The following is a 7538-nucleotide window of genomic DNA, read 5'->3' on the forward strand; positions in this document are numbered from 1 at the left end:
AGCTTGCTTTGAAGCTATGAACCAGGGATGGGGAAGATGTGGCTGGACTATAACTCCCATCATCCCCAAGCACTGGCTATGCTATCTGGGGCTGATGGAAGTTGGAGTCCAACAACACTAACAGGGTCGCAGGTTTGGCCCCTGTCAGCATGGGATGATGGGAATTGTAGTCCAAAACAACTGGAAGGCAGCAGGTTGGGGAAGTCTGCCTAAATCTAACAGTATCAAATGGCATGTTGCAATATATTGTTGCACGCCACCTTAATCTCCAAGCAGTGCGAGATTCCAGGGATTCTAGGTGCTCACCCAGAGTTCGTGTTTCCTTTTGGGAATGAGGCACAGTGGAGACTGCGGTGTCATAACTCTTAATGACCCATCACCCAGGCAATGATTACCTGATCACAGGAAACTAGCCTGGTTTATATTTTAACACTTGCTGGTCCAAGGGTTAGAATGGCTCTGGCACCCAGTTTAGCTTTCCAAGCTTTGATTAAATTCTAACACTTACTGGATCCAGGGACACAGAGGAGTCTGGCACCTGCAAACTCATAACACTAAATACGCAGATGCACAAGGCTGGTTCAAATCATTTTGGTGCTACAGAGGGAAAGTAGGCAGGGTACCTTTCGTCCTGTGGGTTAATATGAGCACAATCTACCAGGAAGTTCATATGTGCAAGCCTCATTGAAATGAATGGGAGCTATGCAAGAGCAATAGTTCTGAATAACACCCTTGCTTGGTGATAGAGCACATGCTTGCATGCAAAAGGTCCCCGCTTCAATTTCTGGCATCTCCAGGTGGGTCCGGGAAAGGCTCCTGGAGACCTGCTGCCGGCCAGTGTAGACAATACTGGACTAATGGTCTGATTTGGGATAAGGGAGCTTCCTATCTTCCTGTTTCAGTTAAGCTTGCAAATGAGAATTTCCAGTAGATGTTATCCTATAGGTTGGCTGTGCCCATCTCCCACTCTGCCACATTTAATGAGGCTCAGATTCCATTATTTGTAGCAGACACCCCATGACAGAGTTCTTTCTGGAGCAGAATATATGTGCATATTTCTTCAAGCAGGAGCATGTTAGGAGCAAACGACTAGGGAATTTTTCTTCAAAATTATTTCATCTTTACTTTTTTCTTTCCTCCCCCTAAAACCTTCAGAATCAGTGTACACACTGTACTTTTAATGCACACTGGAAGCACATTTCATTTCGCCCCTCCGAGAATTCCTCCTCCAAGCTTACCCCTCTCAGAGTTACAATTCCTAGCAACCCTTAACAAACTACAGTGTGTACACAGCCTTTCCTCTGACCACTGATTGCTTTTCAATCCTGCCGCAGGGCCAACCCCCTCTACTAAATTATTGTTTTATTTCTTTTAATATTTATGATGAAAAGGGGTGCAGGAGGGGGATATGTTATCCTTCCGTGAAATGTCTGACAAATTAAAGAATTTGTTTTTCTATTCTGTTCTAACAGTTCCTGATGGCTGGGGGTGGGGGTAACCTTAAAAAAGAAGAAGAGGGGCGAGACCTCTGGGTAAAAGCTGCAGCATTTGTCCTCTTTTTCCAATCTAAAGAACGTAGATTGACTGACTTTCCCTAATTAGTCAATCTCTTTCTTGTCCTCCCTGGAGGCTAATATACCCTGACAGCTTGAACCATTTCTGGCTGCAAAACCTGGTTCTTGATTTCTAAGCCCAAAGGTTTCAGAGCTCAAGCAGCGCCTGCAAAAAAGGATACTCCGATACAGAACTTTAAAGCATGCAGGGACTGTGGCTGGAAAGAGCTATAAGTGTGGATCAATCCTGCTGTGTTTTTCCTCAGATGGCCTTCGATCCGAAAGTGCAACTTTAGCCAGATTCATTTGACTGAGGTGTGTACATTTGAGACAGCCATTGCACATGTGCGGATGACAGTGCATGAACAGGAGTTAGAAGGGGGGTTTGGTGATGGTGGGGAACCAAACAGGTAATGCACATCGGGTGAATACATCCTCTGATGTGTAGCACACCATGCAAATGGAACATGAAATGCAGCCAGGATGAGGGATGACCTATAGCAGGGGACCCCAAACTAAGGCCCGGGGGCCGGATGTGGCCCAATCGCCTTCTCAATCCAGCCCGCAGACGGTCCAGGAATGAGTGTGTTTTTACATGAGTAAAATGTGTCCTTTTATTTAAAATGCATCTCTGGGTTATTTGTGGGGCATAGGAATTTGTTCATTTTTTTTTTCCAAAATATAGTCCGGCCCCCCACAAGGTCTGAGAGACAGTTGAAAAAGTTTGCTGATCCCTGACCTATAGCTTCAGTCTGCATGCATGTGCTATGACAGCACACACATTGGATCAGACTGATATCCCATTCCATTCAACTGCTTGCAACAGGGCTCTGTTGAGACTAATTTTTATTCGGTTGTGTCCCAATGGTTGATTATAATTCATCACTGCTTACTTTTCAGAAGCGCTTGACGCAAATTACCATGAATTAACTAAATGCAACCAATCGTTTTTTAAAAAAACAACAATAATAAAAGCACAATAAAATTTTAAAACCACCTTTTAAAAAAAATGATAGGCTGACTTAAACTATCAGAATTGATGCAATCTAGTCTCCAAGAGAGCTATGAGTCAGGAAGGTTGCGGTTTAATCCTTACCTTCTGCCTACCTGGAACTCTCTAGATGGTCTTCGGCAGGGCCGTCTTTAGCATATGTGCCGCCGGGGTGCAAAGATCCGCCCAGCGTCCCTTCACCCCAATTTTTTTGGGGGGGGCAGGTCAAAGTTGTTGAGTTCTTTTAGGGGCGCAAGTTGTTGAGCTTCTAAGGAGGGGAACAGCGATAAATGCTAACATGAAGGGGGGAAAGCGACAGTGATAACTCTGTCTTCCTTTCTTGCGATCATGCGAAAATGAAAGACACCACTAGGGGGTGCCGCTTGATACATCCCGGTTGGACATCTCTGAGGTAGACAGTTAAGAGCTTAGGCGGCTTCAGTAGCAGGCACTTGGCACCCCCCAGAATTCCGCACCCGGGTGCCCCGCACCCCTTGCACCCCCGGGTAAAGACATCCATGGTCTTTGGCAAGCTGCTCCAGCTCATGCTCAGCACCCTCTCCCTAATCTGCAACATGGGGGTGATAAAACTGATCATAGGTTCCCAATATTTGGGGGCCCTTGGGCACATTTGCAAACTGGAGAAACTGGTGGACACCACATATACACCACGATCAAGCACAAAGCACAACCTATTCTATCAGCCACAAGAATACTTCTTTCAAACCTAAATTCAGCTTGTGGACGGTTGGAAGAATGGCGCACTATGGCATTTGGGAAGGCCTATGTGGGTGCCCATGGGCAGCATGTTGGTGACCTCTTAAGGCTATTGTGAGGATTGCAACAATAGAATGCATGTTCTGAACATTCAGGAAACACTGTATATGTTAAGTATTACTACTAAGTGCTTCAGGGTACAGCCAAATAGCAAAAGCTTAACAATGTGACAGGTTTTTTTTTTTTATGAAATCCTTGAAGGCCTTCAGTACACGGTAAAAACCCTGATCTTCCATGATTCTTAATTGCACACAGAGCCTGCTTGAGCAGGACAGGCTCCTGCTGCAAAATTCAGTTCCTTGTAAATGATAATTTTGTGTAGGGGACGGAGGAGGAGAAGCGAATAGTGCTTCAGCCTCACCCCACAATGCTTTACAGTAGTATTGGCTCACCCAGTCAGCTGCCAGTCTGATATAGAGAAGAAGTGATGTACACTGATGTATGAGCCAAGGTCTGGCATGAAAAAGCTCCCCACCCACAATTGGTATTGGCCAATTGGATTCTTCATTCACTCACACAAATACACACTCCTGAACTGCTTGGGATTGCGCCACAGGGAAGCAGCGGATGGAAGCTGAGGAAGTCTTTCTTTACATTAGCAAAACAGGGAATCAATTTTAGAAAACACCTTTGGCACACAAATCAATAGAAGCCCAACAGAGTGGTGTCAACAAACTGAAAGTCCCACTCTCTCTAGCATCACAAAGCTGAAAGTCTGGATTGATTGATTTAAAACTCATAACCGTAGGTCTTTTCACACCATAGGTTTCAAAGTGGCTTACAAACAATAAAATATACGGTGCCATATTCTCCCTCCCTCTTGTGGAATCCCACTCTTGGGTGAGTCTTCTCAGAAGTAAGCCCCATTAGGCCCAGTGGGACTTACTCCCACGTATGTGTGTATGTGGCAAACCCTCCAACATTTCTGTGATGAAAATAGGGTCATCATAATCCATAATAATAATAATTTTAATATTTATACCCCAGCCATCTGACTGGGTTGCCCCAGCCACTCTGGGCAGCTTCCAATATATATAAAAACATAATAAAACATCAAACATTTAAAAACTTCCCTATACAGGGCTGCTTTCAGAGGTCTTCTAAAGTTTGTGTAGTTACTTATCTCTTTGGCTCGGGGTTGCATAACTCCATACCCTCCAACATTTCTCCAATGAAAATAGGGACATCCTAAGGAAAAGCAGGACATTCTGGGATATCAAATCAGAAACTAGGGCGGCTTCTGCAAATCTGGGACTGTCCCTGGAAAAAAGGGAGACTTGGAGGGTCTGATGTGGTATTCTTCAGAACAAAACTTCAAGGACATAGCTACACAAAGCTCCACATTGTTCCACCCAATCTCTTCTCAGTTCCTCAAAACAATATGTTTTGCTGCAGCATCTCAGTTAAACTTGCATTTATCTAGAAGATAAGCCCCTGGATTCCAATGGGACTCATTTCCAAGTGGGTTTGCTTAAGGGCTTAATGTACCCTTTGAGTTCCGCTTGTTTAAACCAATTGCCATCCTGAGAAAAGTCTTCACATCATTCGTTCTATGGAGCAAATGTCAACTGCTATGTTACATAGAATGTAAGGCCTGGCCTGCTCTGGATCAATAAATTAGTATGGTCTCCATTTCTGTGAACCAATCCAAAATGCCTTCACATGAAGCCTTATGTGCAGTGCTAAGACCTCCAGCTAGCTAGCAGTATGAAACTGGGTGCTGATTTTCAGAAAGAGGAACTGAAATGTGCTTTGGAATACACAACTGGCCATTGCAAATGTTCTAACATGTGAGATGACGGTGATGGTACGCATGTGATGTCCTACCTGCTAAATCCTCGATGTCAGGGAGTAAGTTTTTTGTGATCATTTCCTAGCAAAGGAAATAACCCTCTGCCTGCTTTTCAGTAAGTGTGTGCGCTCTCACTGAAGATAGTGTATTCTGCCTATGCACAGAGTCACTTCTTTTCCAGGACTCTGAAAACAGATCCCACCTCTCTTACCTGCAGACTGGTGATCTGAAGGGTGGCAGGCTGTTCTTTTGCATACTCTTGTGCATGGCAGACTCTAGCTTATTTTGTCTCAGATCTGAGGGTTTATATATGACATCACACAGGGATATCACAAGATATAAATCCTGGGTTCAACTATTTTGAAGGAGGAACTAGCAGCATCTGCTAAACAGAAACTCCCAACATCTCCACACTCATCCCTCTTTCTTCCTTGTTTGAGTAGGTACCATTGTAACCCTGCCTTGCTGAGCATCTTGGATTGCAGGTTTGTTGCTACGGCAACTGTTGCCACTGCTTTGGTGGTCACTACTGCGTTGCATAGAGACTAGGTCGGAAGTGAGGGTGGGGTGGTAGGGCAAATGTCCCACTGCAGCCTTCCTTCCTCATGTTCTTCATGCCAGGCCCCTTGATTACCTCTTCCCTGGGATTCGGTCCTGTTGTCATGATGGGGCCCATGTCTCCTAGCAACCAGCAGCACAGCTGCCTCCACCTTGACAACACTGCCCTGCTTTCTTTCCTAACAAGACCTGAAGGGGCATTTCATCACCTACCCCGGAGAATGGACACTGCGCAGTTAGGTGACGACAACAGCCTGCTATGACCCAACCCACCAGCAGTTTTCCAAAGGGATTATAAGCTGGATGTAAACACATATTTGTTTGTTTGTTTGGAAAAAACTAGCTCCTTCCTTCCTTAGAAAGGAGAGAATGGTCCAAAGTTATATTTAAATCTTTTTTTTTTAAAAAAAGCAACAACTGGAAAAGAACAAAAACTATATGAAATAGGTTGTACCATACACATAAGTTAATTTCCTTGCATTTTGTTTGCATTTTGTTAATTTCCTTGCATTAATTTAGAACATCTACTCTCCTAGTGTATCTGTATGCTTTTGTTTTGTTTTGTTTTTAAATCAAGAGGAAATCATGCCTCTGATTATGTGCAAAGGACCTTTTATCTCTCAGCGGGTAGTCACTACATCCTTGGAAAGGGACAGGGAGTGGGAGTTGGGGCATGGGAGGGAGAGCTTCTAGGTCAGACGGTATGGCAAGCTGGCTAAAGCCTCAGCACCTCCTAGTCTGGATATAATAGAGAGGGAAATGTGTTTGCGTGCCAGCTTTTCCTTGGCCTGAGGCGTCCTCTACTGGTACGTTACAACCTAGCACCCATGAGGGCTCTGTAAACGCTTACTAATAATCCTTTTTCGTGGGTGATGTAAACTCATGTGAGCACTGCCCTCTAATAATAATAATAATAATAATAATAATAATAAAAATAAAAATAAAAATTTATTTATATCCTGCCCTCTCCGGCCAAAGCCAGGCTCACAGCGGCTAACATCATACAAATAATACAATGCATAAAACAAGCGATCAATAAATTAAGATATACTTAACCGTCATGGGGTCCTTTATCTTTTTTTACCTGTGGGAGCAAGTTTGCACTAAGGGGGCCAGAATTGTTAAAGAAAAAAACATTTTGATTAATTATAGAAACAATTTACTCAAGTAAAATAACAAAAAACAACGACCCAACACCAGTGTGTGTGTGTGAAATTAAAAGTGACGTCTTCAAGGAATCTGAAAATGTGTGAGAATGTCTTCAAATAATAATTGCGTTTGCAGCCCGATCCTGTGCAAGTTTACTCCTTCGATGTATGACCCTCAAAGGCTTTAGCTATTGTTACTACTGCTGAATTTCTGGTTCTGTCACTAACCCTTTGGAAAGTTAAGGTGATTTTTTTAAAATCCGTTTCTGTATGTTAACTTTTGTATGTTTAAAAACAGGGTTGCGTTTTCAAATTGACTTTACTTTCGTAAACTGCTTTGTGTTTGACGTAGCTTTTTTCTTGTTCTTTAAGCAATCGAGCGGCGTATAACTTTTATGAAATACATATATATAAAGCAACAAATAAACCCCGGGGTAACTAACGGAGAGAACGAGAACAGCCCTTTGGGGGTTACCACACACCATTTTACCCTCCCTCCTTGTGCCCTGAAACGAAGCTACGGCGAAATAAGAAGGCGGAGCTACTGCCGCTGTTCCCACCCCCCCCCTCGGTTGGTAGAAGGAGCAGCCTGTCACAAGGAGAGCGGAAGTAGAAAAGCAACCCCCCCGCCAGGAGGAGCCTTTAGTGGAAGCGGAAGAAGCTGGAAAGGAGCCGAGGGCGGAAGTGGCACCGTTTGAGATTTTTGGAGTGGTGGGTAA

The sequence above is a fragment of the Lacerta agilis genome, chromosome 14, assembly GCF_009819535.1.
Source record: "Lacerta agilis isolate rLacAgi1 chromosome 14, rLacAgi1.pri, whole genome shotgun sequence".
NCBI lineage: Eukaryota > Metazoa > Chordata > Lepidosauria > Squamata > Lacertidae > Lacerta > Lacerta agilis.